We start from the raw sequence: 20,335 nt of genomic DNA on the forward strand, positions 1-20,335 counted from the left end.
AGAGTTGCTCTGAGGAGTTATTTTCTGTCTCTATAAGACTAATTGACCCTCAAAACCTATGTTTTGACACCACAATGAAGTATATTGATCTCCTGGTTCCTGAAATATTACATCATCACTGCAACACATCTGCCATTTTTAAAAATGTCATCCAGAAAAAAATTGGATTAACAATGTCTATCCAAGCTAAATTACTTCTTTAATAATACAAAACCCAAATCAAAAATGAAAATCTCTGGGCAACAATTTTTTTACGGAGGCATATCAAGAGGCCAGGACTATTAGGATGAAAAATTCCCCAAAAAGATTATTTCTCTTTTATTAGCATTACGCTTCAGTTGGTAGGTACCCATCCACAATGCATGCCCAAAAATGCAGTTTCTAAAGCCATCAAAAAGGTAGTGTGTGCTGGGTGCAGTGCTGAAAGAATAGACTGGCTGGGTTTCACTAGCATAACAATCAAAGCCTACTCTGTGACTTCTAATCAGGTGAACAATTGGAGCTAGGTAGAAGTAGAACAAAGTAGACCTCAGTGCCGCACCCTGTTGGACGCAGTAAGGACAGGACGGAAGGAGAATCAGTGTCATGATAGTGCTACCACTTGAGTGTGCCCTTGAAGAAAAGAAGATAGCCATTCCAGTGACCCACCTCTCACCTCCATCCCTGGATACATTTCAGGAGGTGTGGTGTCAAATGCTACCGTGAGCCTTGGAGAATAATTACCATGAATCACTTTTATCAAGAAGACTACAGAGACTATCGAGTGCAGCAAGCACAACAGATCAAGTTCTGAGGTTAGGTCTAAAGCCAGTTTTTGCTTCATCTGGAATCCACAGTTTTCAAAAAAGGAAACAAGATGCTCATTTACTGTTGATTCTATTAATGTAAAGAGGTATGGAAGCAGATGAAGTGTTCGAAAGTCAGATAGCATCTGTGGGTAAGCATTAGGTTTAGTAATAGAGCCACAATTTCATGATTTCATACTTAAAGAGTTATAGAAGTAGAGAAGTTGGACAAAAGTTAAGTAGAATCTGTGAGTGAACATTAGATTTAGTAAATGAGTCACAATATCTTGATACCATGCTAAGAGAGGAGCTATACATGTTCAGTATGATCAGGGCAAAAAGGTCTTTAAATATTGGAAAACATCAGAGAACATGGATGAATGGGGAAACAGATTCAGTGGCAAAGATTGTGACTATTATTGAATCAGTACTCAAAGAAGTAAAATCACATGAGAAAGTATTTTTAAACGCATATGTCCTTAATGGTTTTATGTGTATGCTATGAAAATACCAGTGCCCATATGTGCCCTATTGTGCACTGTTACGTGTTAGTAATCAACTGCTATTTTGTTTTAGTAACTGCTTGAAGCTCACCAAAGCATTAGCCTTATTAAACATTTACATGTAAGTTAAACAAAGTCTTGTTTTGTCATTTTGTGTTGCACACTATACAATTTAGCTGGCCCATTCTAGCAACCCTACCCTCATTCTAAACTAGGCATTTTGATGTGAGAATTTCAGAAAGTAGCAGTCAGCTTTTGCTGGCAGCACTTCTATCTGTTTCACCAATACCTTTCTTGGATTCTTCCCATGATAAGAGCCTGGCACCTGCTCAGTAGTGCCTATCTGTAGATTTCATTTTTAGCACTTGTCCCTACTGCCATTCACTTGCATTGAGATAAAGTGTATAAAAGTAGCATTAAAATATATGTGTTTTAGCATTAGATATTCCAACAGATTGAGAGAGAAGCTCTGGTTCATTGATATGGCAATTACTTTGCTTATCTTGAATTTTTGCTGAGTATGTTTTCTGTGCACTATCCGGGGTGTTTATTTTTTCTTCTACACAGACATAGGGCCTGATTTAGAGTTTGGTGGACAGGGTGTCCTCAAAGTCCTCAGGAACCACATGACATATAAGAGCAGACTGTTGGAAAATGCAGCTGTTGTGTGTGCACCATAGAAAAGTAGAATACGCATACGTGGAACATCTGTGGCATGGCAGGCAGTTTGCATGATGATTTGAGTTGCACCAATATCTGCTAAGGAAATGGTGTTCCTTGTGGTGTGGAGGCTGAAGTGCCACATGGGTGCAATTACTGGGACATAGTACGTGAGAGAAGTAGGCAAAAAACGACATTCCATTACAGTCCATTATCTTTCTGCCATTGACTGTTGCATGGTGATTGACTGCTGCACTTGGCTTGGGATGCATCTTGGTACCCGGCAAAAGGACCGTAATTGGCTTACATGTGTGATGACCAGTATAACCCCACTCACCCTCTAGAAAGAACCCTTGGCCAGAAAATGGAGCTCAGCTAGTATTTTGACATTGCCAGGGAAGAACTTGAGAGGACTGTATGTAAAGTAAGGTCCTGCTCCGAGTTTGCAAACATGTCAAGAATCATAACTGGTAGGAATCTGTATCTATCTACATACCAAAAATATTGATTCTCTGCTTGTATATTGTCCATCTATCTGTTCCTCCAGCAGTTATTCCTCAAAATGAGAGGCAAGGTTACATAGACATTTGCCAACATGGTGTGGTTTATGGCTTGGTGACTTATGTGAGCAGTGTATGTGTGATTGGTTGATGTACCAAGTTTCACCTGGTTGTGGGTGTAGTGGAATCACAGCTGTTGAATTCCCATCCCAGTGCATTTGTAGGTGTGCTGATTGTGAATGAAGCCTTGTTGCTTTATTAGTTAATGTTTTAAAACAAAAAATAAAACAAATCGTTTTAGTCTCATAAAAATATGTTTTTTTCTCAATCTTCTCTTGTGTCACCATTATTTCCACAACACTGCCTTGCAGTGCATTTGAGTAGTCATAATTGATATTTCCGGACGTGACAGGAGTAGATTTGAAACTTTTGGGCTGCAGTACTACTGGAGATGATGTTGGGTAATATTGATAAACTGCATTTGTCTTACACTTTTGTAGGAGTGGGTTTGTACTTGCATGTACCTCCTTGAGCCCCTACTTACTTTGCCCTTTACCCCTCCTATTTTGCAGTAGATAGTCCAGATTTTCCTACCATTTCATCCAGCTGTTCCCACACTAACACCAGAACATATATCCTTGTGTGCGAAGTTCTCTGTCCTTGTCTGTTAGACCTGACAGACTTAGGGTGGTCACCCCTAACTTTTTGCCTGCCTCCCTCCACATTTTAGACACTTAAACATGATAACATTGGATCATACCCAATTGGATTATTTAATTTACTTATAAGTCCCTGGTAAAGTGCACTATGTGTGCCCAGGGCCTGTAGATTAAATGCTACCAATGGTCATGTGCAGTTTCACTGCCAATTCGACTTGGCATTTAAAAGTACTTGCCAAGCCTAAAACTCCCCCTTTTCTACATATAAGTCACCCCTAAGGTGTGCCCTAGGTAACCCATAGGGCAGGGTGCTGTGTAGGCAAAAGGCAGGACATGTACCTGCATATTTACATCTCCTGGTAGTGTAAAACTCCTATATACGTTTTTACACTGCTTTGAGGCCTGCTCCTTTCATAGGCTAACATTGGGGCTACCCTCATATAGTGTTTGAGTGGTAGCTACTGATCTGAAAGGAGTAGGAAGGTCATATTTAGTATGGCCAGAATGGTGATACAAAATCCTGCTGACTGGTGAAGTTGGATTTAATATTACTATTTTAGAAATGCCACTTTTAGAAAGTGAGCATTTCTCTGCACTTAAATCCTTCTGTGCCTTACAATCCACGTCTGGCTGGGTTCAGTTGACAGCTCCCTTGTGCATTCACTCAGACACACCCCAAACACAGGATACTCAGCCTCACTTGCATACATCTGCATTTTGAATGGGTCTTCCTGGGCTGGGAGGGAGGAGGGCCTGACACTTGCATGTCAAAGGACAGTAGCCTGCTCTCACACAAAGGACTGCCACACCCCCTACTGGGACCCTGGCAGACAGAATTGAACTGAAAGGGGACATTGTGCACTTCTAAGCCACTCTTTGAAGTCTCCCCCACTTCAAAGGCATATTTGGGTATTTAAACAGGGCCTCTGCTCCTACCAACTCAGACACTTCCTGGAGAAGAGAACCTGAGCCAGAACCTGCATCCTACCAAGAAAAACTGCCTGGCTGCCCAAAGGACTCACCTGACTGCTTTCTGTGAAGGACTGCTATCTTGCTGTTGCCCTGCTGCCTTGCTGCTCTCTGGCTGTGGGGAGAGCTTTCCTCCTGTTCCTTGAAGTCTCAGGACCAAAAAGACTTGATCTGTACAAGAAGGACTCCTGGTGTGGTGAAAATCAACGCAAAGCCTGCCAGAAACGACACACAGCCTGCACTGTGGTGAAAAATTCACTGCATGCCAAACTGGAACGACGAAGGCCGACTTTGCAATGAGAAGATCGACACAGCGCCAACGTAGCGACCAGAAATTCGACACAAGGCCCATACGATCGTCGCACAGATGAGACGGAATGATGCAGCCCGACTTCCAGAGAGGAATCGACGCAGCGTCTGCCGTGCAGTAGAAATGTCCACGTAACACCCACCGGATCGACGCAGTCCCTGTGACTTCATCCTGTCAGTGCCGGAAATCCACGCATCGTCCCCGGGGTGTCCAAAAACCCCACAACCCGAAGAGGATCCACGACCGAGTGCCGGAGATTGATGCACAGCCGTCCCTGTGTGAAAACTAAACGACGCATCGCCATGTGCAGCCCAAGAAATTGCCGCACACACCCTTGTTTTCCATGAATCTCCTCCTCTGCGGTTCTTTGCTGAGGTTTTGAGAATGAACCAGGTACTTTGTGCTTGAAAGAGACATTTATTGCTTTTAAAAGACTAAAGACACTTTATATCACTTTTACAGTGATATCTCAACAGATGCTTATTGCATTTTAATCGTTTTGACCTACATCCTATCAGGTAAATATTATATATTTTTCTAAACACTGTGTGGTGTATTTCTGTGGTGCTATACTGTGTTATTGCATGATTTATTGCACAAATACTTTCCACATTGCCTTCTCAGTTAAGCCTGACTGCTCAGTGCCAAGCTACCAGAGGGTGGGCATAGGATAATTTGGATAGTGTGTGACTTACCCTGACTAGAGTGAGGGTCCTTGCTTGGAAGGTGGGGTAACATGACTACCAACCAAATACCCCATTTCTAACATTGGTGATCGGGGGTGAGGATAGGACTTGTATTTGTGCAGTGACATACAATAGCTAAGTGTTCACTACCTACCTACAGTTGAAGGTCAACTTTTTTTTTTTTTTTTTTCTGCAATTTTATTTTTTTACCTGACAATTGTTTAACTAAAATCCTCATTCAACATGTCTCTGGCTGGGTCTCAAGCAGGAGATGATGATTTTGATCTGGCCATGCTGGAGAACTACACTGTTAAACAGCTGAAGGGGTTGTGCAGGGATATGGGAGTACCTACCCAGAAAGCCTGCAGAAAAGAGGAATTCCAAATGACGCTGAGGACCTGGGCAGAAGCCCATTTTGAGGAGAATGTTGAGGAGGAGGGTCCAGAGGATGGCCCCTCAGAGGATTTTGTCCCATCAGTGGATGATCTTACCACTGCAATTGTGTCCCCTGCCAAACCAGGGAGCAGTGTCTCTGATCAGGGCCATACTGCAGAGCAAAGGAGAGAGAAGAGAGAATTCCAATTGCAAATGGCAAGGTTAAACATTGAAGCTCAACAGGGGGAGAGGAGGGTAGAAAGAGAAGCAAAAGCAGCAGAGAGAGCCTTGGCTGAAAATAAACTTTTGTTGGCTCATGAACTGAGTCTTAAGGAGCTGGAGATCAAGGCAAGACAGTCTTAGTCCAGCAGTGATGTTGGCAGCATACATGCATGACCTATTGGGGAGAAAAAGGTTAGTATACCCAAGAATGTGGTGCCACGTTATGTGGTGGGATATGACACTTGCAAGTGGTTAGCTGCCTATGAAGCTGCACCAAGGGCTCATGGGACCTCTGACGAGCAATGGGGGTGGCCTTGTGGTTTTATGTACCAGCAGTGGGGAGGGACACACTCCTTACACTAGATCCTCATGATCAGAATGTCTATGCACCCATGAAAGCTGCTTTACTGGCCAAGTTTGGGCTGACCCCTGGAAAATACTGTCAGAGGTTTAGGGACAGCACCAAACTTTCCACATAGACTTGGGTAGACTATTTTGATTTCTCCAATAAGGCACTGAATGGATGGGTGCAGGCAGCAAAGTAAATGGTTACAAAGGGTTATATGATTTTATTCTGAGAGAGCATATACTCAGTATTTCTTTTACAGAGTTGCACCAGCATTCAGTAGACAGTAAGCTGACTGATCCCAGTAAGCTTGCTGAGGAGGCGGACCTCTGGGTTGGCACCAGATTGACCAAAAAGGTATCTGGGGGGACACCCACAAAGGTGGTCAGGGTTCCCAACAGAAGAAAGAGGGGGGGAGAAAAACTTAAAGATAAGGAATTCTGAAAAGGCCTCCAAAACAATTCTCAAGGGGGGGTTGGTAACCATTCCTTTTCTAAGTTTTGGAAGAAACCAGGGTACTTCGATAAGAAGTTAGGGAAGTTCATCCCCAAATGCATAGAATACTACCAGCATGGACACTTGAAGGGTGACTCCCAGTGTTCCAAGAGAGCACAGCCCACCACTGGAGGGCAGACACCTGGGTTGGCTAGTGTAGCGCTCGGTGGGGAGACAGTCCCAGTTACCTTTGGGGGGCAGATAGAGGTGTCCCTAGTATCCCTGGGAGATAAGGAGATGGCGCCAAAAGCCCACAAGCCTGCTAATACTTCAAAGTATAGGCAGTGTGTCACCATTGATGGGCAAGGGGTGGAGGACCTGAGTGACACAGGAGCCAGTATGACTACTGTCAACAGTCAGCTGGTGTCAGCAGGGCAGATAGTCCCTAATACATTCTACCAGGTCATAGTCGCTGACAATCGTGAGAGTCACCTACCAGTGGCTCTGGTTTCCTTTGATTGGGGGGGGTCACCTGGAACTCTGAAAGTAGCTTTGAGTCCTGCCATGCCTCTAGATTGTCTGTTAGGCAATGATCTTGAGCATACTGCCTGGAAGGAGGTAGAGCTCATATCTCACCTGGAGATGTTAGGTTTGCCTGAGTGGGTCTGCATGATCACAAGGTCCATGGCTGCCCAGAAAGGGAGTCAAGGGTGTCTGGAGCCTGGTACAATGGCCCTGACAGCGGCAAAGAGGAAGGGCAAGAGGCACGGGAAACCCGCCTCACATATTCCCATGGTGGTGGACGGGGTCCCAGAGGAGGAGACCCCTGAGCCAACTGGAGAAGACATTGCTGACCTGGGCAACCTGCCTGAACTTGCTGGCTGGCATGTAGACAGTGGGCCAACCAGGGCAGAATTCTGCAAGGCGCAGAAAGAATGCCCTACCCTTGAGGGTCTGAGGCAACAGGCCGCAACCCAAGCAGCTGGTGAAGCATCTGACGATCACCATATCTACTGGGAGAATTTTCTCCTTTAAAGTGAGCCTAAGGCTCTGGTCATTGGGCAGCACGTGTTCTGGTGGTCTCCCAGTGTTACCGGGCCTTCCTACTGGGTCTCGCTCATGACATCCCCCTGGCTGGACATTTGCGCCAAGACAAGACCTTTGCCAGGCTTGTCACCCACTTCCATTGGCCTAGAAGGCGGGTAGCCTCAGATAATTTCTGCAGGGCCTGCCCCACCTGCCTGGCTAGTGGGAAGACAGGGAAAAGGCATAAGGACCCCCGATCCCACTCCCCATTGTTAACACCCCCTTTGAAAGGGTGGGAATCGATGTCATTGGCCCCTTGGACCCCAAAACTGCCTTGGGCAACAGGTTTATCCTGGTTTTAGTGGACCATGCCACCTGCTATCCAGAGGCAATCCCTCTGAGAACAGTGACTGCACCGGTGGTGACCAGAGCCCTGATGGGAATATTTACCCGTTTGGGATTCCCTAAGGAAGTTGCGTCTGACAGAGGCACAAACTTCATGTCTGTGTACATGAAGTCCATGTGGGATGAGTGTAGGGTGACCTACCGGTTTACCACCCCTTATCATCCTCAATCCAATGGGCTTGTTGAGAGATTCAACAAGACCCTCAAAGGCATGATCACTGGCCTACCTGAGGCCATGAGTCATAAGTGGGACGTCCTCTTGCCATGCCTTCTCTTTGCTAATAGGTAGGTGCCCCAGAAAGGGGTGGGTTCAGCCCCTTTGAGCTTCTCTATGGTCACCCTGTCAGGGGACCGTTAAAGCCTAGTGAAAGAGGGCTGGGAGTAAGCTCCCATGACACCTCCCCAGGATGTGGTCAGCTACATGCTGGCCCTCCACAACCAAATCCAACTCTTCTGGAAGCAGGCCAAAAGTAACCTGAGGCCAGTCAAGAGGTAATGAAGGAGTGGTATGACTGGAAGGCCACTCTGGTTGAATTCTCACCTGGAGACAAGGATTGGGTAATGGAGCCAGTAGAGCCTAGAGCTTTCCAGGACCGCTGAACTGGCACATTTGAGATCAAGGAGAGGAGGGGGGAGGCCACTTACCTAGTGGACCTCAAGACCCCTAGACACCCTGTAAGGGTTCTCCGCCACAACTGACTCAAGCCTCATTTTGAGAGGTCTGAGGTCAGTATGCTCCTTGTGACAGATGAGGGCATGGAAGAGGAGAGTGAACCTCTCCCCGATCTCCTTGCTGCCAAAGGAGGTGATGGGTCAGTGGAGGGTGTCAATCTCCCTGACTCCCTGACTCTAAATCAGAGAGGAGACTGCTACGAGTTGTTGGAGCTGTTCTCTTTTCTGTTTTCCCTTACTCCTGGACTCACCCCTTGTGTCTCCATGATATTGACACAGGAGACAGTCCCCCTGTAAAGAACAACATTTACAGGTTGTCAGATAAGGTGCAGGCCAGCATCAAGGAGGAGGTTGCCAAGATGCTAGCACTAGGGGTTATTGAGAAGTCCAGCAATCCCTGGGTCAGCCCTGTGGTGCTGGTACCCAAGGCTGCTGCCCCTTTTGCCAAGCCAGAAACCGGTTCTGTGTGGACTACCGGCGTCTCAACTCAGTCACACGGACTGACGCTCACCCCCATCCCCTGAGCTGATGAGCTCGTGGACAGGCTAGGCACTGCCAAATTCCTCAGTACTTTTGATCCCACATCAGGGTACTGGCAGATCGCCTTAACTGAGGGGGCTAAAGAGAGATCTGCATTTTCCACACCTGAGGGCCATTACCAATTCTGGGTGATGCACTTTGGGTTGAAAAATTCCCCCATTACCTTCAAACGGTTGGTCAACGGGGTCCTAGCTGGCAAGGATGCCTTCTGCATAGCCTACCTAGACGACATAGCTGTCTATAGTTCCAGCTGGGAGAAACACCTGCTCCACCTCAAGGAGGTGCTTCAGGCTCTGCAACAAGGCTAGTAAGTGCCAGATTGGGCAGGGTTCCGTGGTGTACTTGGGACACCTAGTAGGTGGAGGCAAGGTGCAGCCACTCCAGGCCAAGATTGGAACTATCAAGGCCTGGCAACCACCTAGAACACAGACAGAAGTGAGAACCTTCTTAGGCCTCACTGGATACTACCGTAGGTTTGTCAAGGGCTATGGATCCATTGTGACACTCTTGACAGAACTTGCTTCCAAAAAGCAACCTAGGTTGGTGAATTGGACAGAGGCTTGTCAGAAAGCCTTTGATTCCCTGAAGAAAGCCATGTGCAAGGCCCCCGTGCTCAAGGCCCCTGACTACTTCCAGGAATTTATTGTACAGACAGACGCTTCAGAGCATGGCACTGAAGAAGCTGAGACCATACCTGTTTGGGACTCACTTCCGGCTTCGGACAGACAGGCTCTTCTGATGGCTCATGCAGATGACAGGGGGAATCTTAAACTCTTCAGGTGGTCCATTTCCCTACAGGCGATGGAGTTTATGGTGGAGCATCGCCCGGGGATTTACCACGCCAAGATCTCTCCAGATACTTAGCGATGAGAGCTCCCAGGAGGTTGGGTAGCTCTCCCCACTTTCAGCTGGGGGGGGGACACATGTTAGACCAGACAGCCTTAGGGTGGTCACCCCTAACTTTTTGCCAACCTCCGTCCACTTTTTAGATACTGTTTTTGCTGGTTTTAAGACTCTGCGCACTTTACCACTGCTAACCAGTGCTAAAGTGCATACTCTCTCTCCCTTTAAACATGATAACATTGGATCATACACAATTGGATTATTTAATTTACTTATAAGTCCTTGCTAAAGTGCACTATGTGTGCCCAGGGCCAGTAGATTAGATGCTACTTGTGGGCCTGCAGCACTGATTGTGCCACCCACTTGAGTAGCTCCTGAACCTTGTATCAGGCCTGCCATTTCAAGGCCTGTGTGTGCAGTTTCACTGCCAATTCGACTTGGCATTTAAAAGTACTTGCCAAGCCTAAAACTCCCCTTTTTCTACATTTGAGTCACCCCTAAGGTGTGCCCTGGTAACCCATAGGGCAGGGTGTTGTGTAGGCAAAAGGCAGGACAGTTACCTGTGTAGTTACATGTCCTTGTAGTGTAAAACTCCTAAATTCGTTTTTACACTGCTGTGAGGCCTACTCCTTTCATAGGCTAACACTGGGGCTACCCTCATATACTGTTTGAGTGGTGGCTACTGATCTGAAAGGAGTAGGAAGGTCATATTTAGTATGGCCAGAATGGTGATACAAAAAACTGCTCACTGGTGAAGTTGGATTTAATATTACTATTTTAGAAATGCCACTTGTAGAAAGTGAGTATTTCTCTGCACTTAAATCGTTCTGTGCCTTACAATCCACGTCTGGCTGGGTTCAGTTGACAGCTCCCTTGTGCATTCACTCAGACACACCCCAAACACAGGACACTCAGCCTCACTTGCATACATCTGCATTTTGAATGGGTCTTCCTGGACTGGGAGGGTGGAGGGCCTGACACTTGCATGTCAAAGGACAGTAGCCTGCCCTGACACACAGGAGTGCCACACTCTCTACTGGGACCCTGGCAGACAGGATTGAACTGAAAGGGGACCTTGTGCAGTTCTAAGCCACTCTTTGAAGTCTCCCCCACTTCAAAGGCATATTTGGGTATTTAAACAGGGCCTCTGCCCCTACCATTCAGACACTTCCTGGAGAAGAGAACCTGAACCAGATCCTGCATCCTGCCAAAAAGAACTGCCTGGCTGCCCAAAGGACTCCCCTGACTGCTTTCTGTGAAGAACTGCTGCATTGCTGTTGCACTGCTGCCTTGCTGCTCTCTCGCTGTGGAAAGAAGTGCTCTCCAAAGGCTTGGGTAGAGCTTGCCTCCTGTTCCCTGAAGTCTCCGGACCAAAAAGACTTCATCTCTACAAGAAAGACTCCTTGTGCGGCGAAAATCGACACACAGCCTACCAGAAACGTTGCACCGCCTGCACTGCAGTGAAAAATTCACTGCACGCTGAACCGGAATGACGCAGCCTGACATCGCAACAAGAAGATCGACGCAGCGCCACTGTAGCGACCAGAAATTCGACGCATTGCCCACTGGATTGATGCACAGCCGAGCCAGAACGATCCAGCCCGACTTCCAGAGAGGAATCGACGCAGTGCCTGCCATGCGGTAGAAATTTCCACGCAGCCTTTGTGACTTTGTCCTGTCAGTACCAGAAATCCATGCATCGTCCCCGGGGCGTCCGAAAACCCCACAAACCGAAGAGGATCCATGACCGAGCACCGGACATCGACACACAGCCATCCCTGCGTGAAAATTAAACAACGCATCACCGTGTGCGGCCTGAGAAATTGATGCACACCCCCTTGTTTTCCACGCATCTCCTCCTCTGCGGTTCTTTGTGGAGATTTTGAACGTGAACCAGGTTCTTTGTGCTTGAAAGAGACATTTATTGCTTCTAAAAGACTAAAGACTCTTTATATCACCTTTACAGTGATATCTCAACATATACTTATTGCATTTCAATCGTTTTGACCTTCATCTTGTCAGATAAATATTATATATTTTTCTAAACACTGTGTTTTTTTTGGGAGGGCTACACTGTGTTATTGCATGATTGATTGCACAAATACTTTACACATTGCCTTCTAAGTTAAGCCTAACTACTCAGTGCCAAGCCTTCAGAGGGTGGGCACAGGATAATTTGGACTGTGTGTGACTTACCCTGATTAGAGTGAGGGTCCTTGTTTGGACAGGGGGGTAACCTGACTGCCAACCAAAGACCCCATTTCTAGCGTTGTTCCAGAGAACTACGCTTATAAGATATAGAAGGAGGATAGGCAAAGATCGACACCTGCAAGTTTGTGAATAGTTTTGTAAGAATTTTTTGCAGCGCTAATGGAGTTCCATTTTACATACACTAAAATGCGTTGGAGAGAAGAGATCCACAGTTTTCCCATTGAAGGGCGTGTGAGCACATACACAGGAAAGCGCTGAGCTGGAGCCTGGAAGGCACATTACCAAGAAAAGAGCCCTTGGGCCTAGTGCTTTGAAAGTGAGTCACTTTGCAAAGTGCTTCCTTAGATGGCAAGGAGTTTAGTAACTTTGGCGAAAGATCACTTGTTTCCTGTTTTCTTGGTGTGTCTTTTCAAATGACTTCGATATTGTTTTAACTCACACCACTTCCAAAACCCAGAAAATACGTTCGTATGTGGAAAGTGGATAGATTTGACTAAGTCCAAATATCAGGGAAGCGTGCAATGGAATAACATTTCATAACTGATTGATTTGGTTTTCCTCTGCAATTTCAGTTTAATTTACCAGGGCATGTGTTTAAAGGTTTTTAAATTATCTCAATTTGGAAACCATTTTCAAAACGTCCAACCTGCTGTCAATTGGCTAAGGCTTCCTAATGGGCTTCTGGCCAAGCCACCACATCCTTAGACGTGGGTTGCACCGCTGCTGTGTTATGTGGTTGCAAGGATGGAAAGCTGCAATCCTACTTAAAAGGTTGTGTTATCGTCAATTACCTTTCTGAGTCAAAAACACAGAAAGGAGCGCATGGTTGGTCCAAATCAAAATATTGATAAAGATCACTGCGTCCTAGTTTTCTTTCACAATAAAGAACATTATAGGCTGTTGCAGTTTTCTTAGCGAGCTATTTTTCATTGTAATTACTCTAAGTCAAAAATAGTGTTTAAAGAGCGACTGTGGTACTTGCCATACCCGACTCCATCTCACGCAAGACAACACAATAAACACCAAAGAACAACATCCAAGGAAAAGACCGGTGAATTTATGGGAGGACCATAATCGGATGCCATTACATTTCACAGCATTTGTAATACCCCAGAAAGCATTGTTTGAACAATGAAAAATGATAGTATGACCCCGACTGCAGCCATGCGTTTCAAAATAATAATTTCATATAAAGAATGCACGTGTTCTGTTGCCCAACTTGGGTGGACGTGGTGTTGTCCCAATAAAAATAAATGAATAAAGACGCATTTAAATAATGTTGAAAAAGGTAACTGCCAGAGACGTCACAGTGTCCTGTAGATCCTTCTAGCAGGACTGCAAACTTGTGGGCGCAATTAATATAGCTTTTGGGAGGTCCATTTCACAGATAACTACAAAACAATTACAAGGCATGCAGGCGTACATTACTCCCGATTCCTTCAGCAGATGACTCAAGTAATGTACATCATTTGCAAGACATACATGCCCATAATGCATGCAATCCATGCGTACATTTGCACACTGTCGACCAAAATCGCAAATCACTGGCATCAGTAAATCTGATTTAAAATCCAGTTCCTTGATTTAAAAGTCCAAGAATTGGCGATCGCAAGTCACGTCAGAAACAGGTAGAGTACCCCGAAATGGCGTAATATGTGTGAATAATTCCAATTGCAGCGTCAAGAGCGGGAATGTTCCAGGGTGGTCTTGCATGCTGAGTCACAATATGGTTGTGACCTCCCGTATTCTTAAGACTTTGCTGAGTCACAATATGGTTGTGACCTCCCGTATTCTTAAGACTTTGCAGGTTTTCTCAAACTGTTTTACGACCACTTCCAAACCCCGGAAAGGTATTTACTTCTGCAACTGGCAGTTGTAAAACACTCTTCATTCTCAGATGGGGGTGCAAGGTGGCATCCCCAAAACCGGTGATTTTCTACACATTTTCCTTGTATAGAAAGCAAAAAAAAACAAAAAAAAAAACAAAATGGTTCATTGCGAGTGAAGGCCTTTCAGCAGGCATAATTTTTCAGCACATGCAGTTCAGCTGGAAATTGGCAATGGGCAGTATACAAAGAAAGTGAGCAAAGTGTTTCTTTAGTAAGCCTTGAAAACTGCAACTTAGGTAGATTTCAGATAAGGCTTGTGACTTGTAAAAAGTCGCAAATATGTAGCAAGATGACAGTGTTACTCCGTGAGAGCAGGTTTATAAATTGAGCACAGCAAGCCAACTTGCAGTGCCACACTGCGTGATAAGTCTGAAAGTGCCATATCTACAGCCATGTGGCTCTCTCCTCCCCTTTCCCTAATGCCAGTGCAGAATTTTGCTGCTGTGTGCCACACACACCTTTGCACCATAGTGCAATGATATGTGTATGTGAGTCTAGTATAGGTTTTGAATTGGAAGAGTTCCCTTCCAGTGCAAATTACTGTGCCTAGACAATTTTTAAAACTTTTCCTACTTTGTATGTGTTCTGTACAGTGCAGCATACATGGAAAGTCAGAAAAGAAAGGCGATGTGAAATTGTTTCTCCTTTTAACACCTGGTTTCAAAGGGCATTTGTTATATGCAAAACCCTGTCTCACATTTTTGATAGATAGGGTTTTGTGTCAGGAAGGGTGGGTGGTTGCCCAGGATCACCTAAGTCATGCATCCTTGAAGCTAAGTAACACAACGCAGTGCTTTGCACTACTTTGCATTACTTTTGGTCAATCTTCAGCTAAAAAACGGAGGCTGGCTTTTCCAGAATGATGCCTAAAGACTTTATGGCCCCAGAAAACAGTGCTAAAATACCTTTGCCTTACTACGTGGAAGAGATGTTTTTCAAGCTTGGTTTCCCTCAATATTAAAAAAAAACACAGACACCTTGGGGGGACTCTCCAAACAACACCTGAGATCGTTCTATTTAAATGATTGTGACAGGCAACGTAACTTTATTGATTTACAGAAGAAATCTGATCAGCATCCAAGGGCCAGAACTATATTTGTTGCCTATTGATAATCTGCAACCTAACAAGGCTTCCTAATCACTGTGCACTTTCAAACCCGGGGGCATATTTACAAAATAATGACGCAGCCTGGTTCCACAAGCCATCTTGCAGCGCGAGCTGCGCCATTAGGAAAGTGCAGGGATGCCTCATATTTACATCAATATGATGCATCCCTGTACTTTTCTATGCTCTGGCACACAATTGACAGCCTAGTGCCAACAGAGGCACCCTAGCACCATGGTGCAAGGGTGCCTGCATTGCAGGGATGATTGTTTATGTGCAGGAAGGGACACCTTCCTGCAATTAAACAACCATTAATGGCACTTTCCTTCTTCTATGTCTGCTGCAGAATGAAGAATAAAGATATTTCTCATCATTGCACCACGTTTATGCCACACAAGTGGTGGGGTAGGAATCTGATGCATTCCCAGCCTTGTAAATCTGTGAATGCGTCAGATTCCATGGGTCTTGCATGAGAACACCCACAGCAACACCCATGGATCGCCCCTTTCATGCAGAGTAATGCGTGAAAGGGGACCATATTTACCAAGCCATGAAAAAGCCACGCAAGGTGGCTTTGCATAGCCTTGTAAATATGGGGTGACACACTGCGCCAGAGGAGCATCACAAAAAGTGGCATTCTGGTGACGCTATGGGCTTGTAAATATGCCCCCGGTTTCATAGTTTATATGTTTGCACATGTGATAATTTGTCTGATCCGTCCACCTAACATTCTACATAATTTTGCACATAATATACATCTACGAGTAAGGAATTTTTGCTTCCTTTGTTGCCAAGTTACAGCACAGGATCATGCTATTATATATGCAGCAATTGTGTTGCCCTGAAGTTTTGTGTTCTGCATCAAATGTTATTACCAGAGCTTTACTTGTAAGGAAAATGCATGAAGGATTATAACGTTTTAAATTGTCATATATTTTATGCTTTATTTCAATTGACCTGATACTGTGTTAGCTGCACATAAATGGTTTTGGTCTTTTGCATATATTTTTTTGCCTCATACTTTTATGTTTTTATGCCAAATAAAGTTTTACAAATCAGTCAGAGTGAGTGAGAAGAAAGGTAAGTAAAGCAAAGAAAGAAATGAAGACAAAGAGGAAATGAAGAAAATGGTAGAAATGAAATAAAGACGAGTCAGAAGAAGGAAAAAATTAAAGCAAAAAAACGTGAGTAGGAAGAATGGAAAGAACTGGCAAGAAAGAATGGAAGAAGGAAACAAAAAGTGAGAAGGAAGAAAAAGCAAATGAAGGAGTAAAGGAGGAAGGAATAATGTAAGGTAGGAATGTAAGACTAAGAACAAGTGAGAAGGACTAAAAAGTGAGAATAAAGGATGCAAATGTAAACTAAAAGAAAAACAAATAGTGTGAAGAAAGGAATGTGGCCCAAAGAAAGAGAGGAAAATTCAGTGAGATGAAAAGAATCAATGACATCAATAATCAATAGGAGTCAGTAATTTCCACACACCATGACCTTGCAGTCATGAATAACCACACCTTTCTGTAGACGTTAGAATGTTTATTTCCCTATATGAACAATGCTAATGCCACGTAACTTAAATGATAAACATACAGAAACAATACTGGTTGACCAAAGCGATGAAAGAATCACAATATAATCAAAGCTTGAGCTACGACACATTCTAAAGTTACAGTACAAATCAATAATACGAATAGCTGCGCAAATGATAGCGTTCATTTAAATTCAGCAAAGAAAATACATCAACTGTTATTACATAGAGTGAACTTCATCAGTTAGAACCCTAACTAACATCAGATTAGAATAGCATGTTTGGACTTCATGCAAAACAATTTAGTCACACAAATGTGGAACAACATCTAACTATGGCTTTATCAAAATAGCGGTTGGTTCCTAGAAACAAAAGCAAATAGACATAACAATCAGTAACATCGTCTTCTACCTGTCCTAAAAATGGTTTGCAAGCTGTGACAATCTTCGTCAATAGGACATCAATTTGGTCAGCAAGACATCAGGATTTAGCATCAAAGTTCAGAAAAAGCTAAGTCTCTTTAAGCAATTCGGAAAAGAATAATAACTCAACGTTCAGAAAGAACGGGAGAATGGCGCAGAATTGCTTCTCTCTGCTCGGTGCAGTTAGATTTCCTAAAACTACTTCCCACATCTTTATTGGTCAAAGATTCACATGTTTGCATTTAGTCCAATGAAAATAAAATCCTCAGTCTAAAGTTTTACTACTACACGGTTCACATGTCGATGATTGGCTCCTCTTCTCCTGTTCCCATTGTTCGGCTTGTCAGGTATCAATATTGTTGCAGCTTATACTCCAGTCAGTGCATCTATTGTCTTCTACTGGGAGGGTCAGTCTTACACATACTACAATATACAATGTTTCCCTAGCTAGTACAGCATCTTCTAGCAGGCAGTTTCTCATGAGAACGAACTTCAGCTACAAGCACATGGTCAGTACAGTGGAAAATCACAGTTTAGTTCTCTAAGCAGCCATTTTATCAGTCGTCTAAGAAATGCAGCTTGACGTGAAGCTGTGCAACTAGGCCAAGACCTAGCTAAATTAAGTTCTAAGATTAACAAAGCTAGTACACAATGCATAACCCTTAATATGACATATTACTACATTAACAAAAGGTAGGCTCACCATTTCACATTAATAAGCTATTTATAAGTACACTTGGTGAACATTGATGGCCACTTGGATGGGCGCAACTTCAAATGCATGTATTATTTTTCTCCAAGTAAATACATTTTCTACGCAAATCCATCACTCATCACACTAAATCTTCCCACACAAAATATTCCTTTGCTTCAGCTTAAAAGTTTGTCATCTCTACCCCCTTAAATCTTTGTTCTGTTTTTGAATGTTCCCTAAACAAATTTTCCCTTTTGATTTCTTCCCTCCTCTGATTATTTTTCATTTTTTTCATTTTAATAATTCTACATAATTTACATATTCCCCATGCTTTAATTATGCAGATCACAATAATAAATATCCCTTGTATTATTTTCAATATTATCCCTTTCCCAATGTTGCTGAGTCAATTTCCCACTGAAACAAATCCTTTGCCAGCTTTCTCCCGAACACCTGGTTCTTTAAATTCTTTCAAATCAGCACTTTCATTACTCAGATTAGTAAGCAAGGGCCAGATGTATCAAGATTTTGCTTTGCGAGTTTCAAATAGCGAATTTTAAGAAATCGCTATTTCCGGCACGCAAAATGTGATGTAACAAAATTGCGAATCGGAAATAGCGATTTCTTAAAATTTGCTAATGCAATTTGCGAGGTCCAAATACCGAATCGCAAACAAAATTGCGATTCGGTATTTGAAAATCGCAAATTGCGAAAACAGTTACCCGGCACAGCCTGATGACATCACAAGCAGGAAGTGAGTCAGCCCATGCTGTTTCCAGGTACCACACCCACAGGAGCAGTCAGAGACTCACAGATCAGCCAAAGGGAGCAAGTGTGGGAGCAAGCCAGGACCTAACACCAGCATGGCCAGTGCAGGCAATGGGAAGTAGATGGGAGAGAGGAAGAGGAAGCTGAAATTCAGTGAGCAAGAATTGGTGGTGCTCACAGAGGAGGTGGTCAGGAGCCATGACTGGCTTTTTGGGAAGAGCTCACTCCAGGTACCAGAGAGTAGGCTGACATCCAGACCAAAATCTGTGCAGTGGGGGTTGCTCAGCGCTCGGTGGAAGAGATATGTAAGAGGTGGTACGACCTGCGTTCCCGTGCCAAGGAGAGGGTGGCCAGCAGGCTAAAGGACGCAAGGAGCACAGGATGCGGACCATCCACCCAGACACCCTCCACCACCATGGAAGACCTGTGTGGAGTCCACACTGCTTCCAGAAGCTGTCAGTGGGGTCACTGACATTGACACTTCCGGCACACCCAGCACCAGCAAAGGTAAGTCCAATAATGATGTGTATCCCCATATGTGCATGTACAAATGCCCCTTAGGAAATAGCAATTAGTGCAAAGCATTGTGATAAGTAGTCCATTCCACATCTTACATGCGGCACAACAATGCCTTATGGGAGTGGTAGTCCAAAACCCTGAGCTGAAAATAGCACATAGATAGCAATTAAGTATACAGACACACCGAGGAGCAACACACACAATTCACAGTGATACGATGTAAGTGTACATTTATTACCATTGTTCAACATTTGTTGATACATTCATAAATTACATGCTGCACTTTGTCGTTGCAGATGGCTCAGGCCCAGCAGCAGCAGAATGTGCCAATGTGGGGGATGCATAAACACAGCCACTGTCCGACTCAAACACCAGTGAGTCATTGTGTATAGCAGCAATCAGACGCAGGGCAAGGGTGTTACCTCTTCACGAGTTGAACCTGGACTCCAATGAAATGCCGGATGAACGGCACACACCACCCCCAGAAGCTAGATCCACAGGAAGGCAGCAGTCCCTGCCCCAGCGTCACTCACCTTCCTGCAGGAGGCCTCACAATACAGGCACACAGCACACAGATGAAGGCAAGGGCCCATCAATCTTTGGTGGCCTTGAAGCGTCCATGCTCAAAGTGCAGTGCATGCAATGCAAAAACATGAGGGCAATGCACAGGCAGTTGCAGTCACACAATGCCAGTATGGGAGGACTGCACAAGCAGTTGGAGTCTCTGAATGCAAACATCTGCAAGCTGCATGAGGGACAGCAAACAGCAGCAGATAACACCAAGGAACTGACAAATGTCATTAGGGAACTCTGTACTGAGATTAGGCATGAGCGTGTGAGCCACCGCAGGCGCGAACGGCTATTCATGGGAATGTTCAATGGCTTTTGCAGATCCATAAATCGTCTTGCTACATCAACTGCCCTGATATCACGGTGTGCTGTGGCCGCACAGGTGGAGGCAGCACACAGCAGTAGGGACGTTGCATAGGGATTAGTGCAAATAACCAACGTTCTGGATGCTATGTTGACAGCACGCAGTGCTACACCCAGCGAACTGGGTGATGGGGATACTGAGGAGTCATCTAGCCTCAGCAGTCTTGCAGTACTCGTGATGGATCCTAGGCGTCGCAGTGCCAGGCACAGTACTGCCTGTGAGCCTGATACAAGAGGTGCCGGCGAGGCCACTGCACACTCAAGTGTAATGCGTGGTCGTAAGAAGTGACATTGAGGGCTACTGGGGATTACCTTCAAATGTAGCAATACAGT

Source organism: Pleurodeles waltl, chromosome 5 (genome assembly GCF_031143425.1).
Source record: "Pleurodeles waltl isolate 20211129_DDA chromosome 5, aPleWal1.hap1.20221129, whole genome shotgun sequence".
In the NCBI taxonomy this organism is placed as follows: Eukaryota; Metazoa; Chordata; class Amphibia; order Caudata; family Salamandridae; genus Pleurodeles; species Pleurodeles waltl.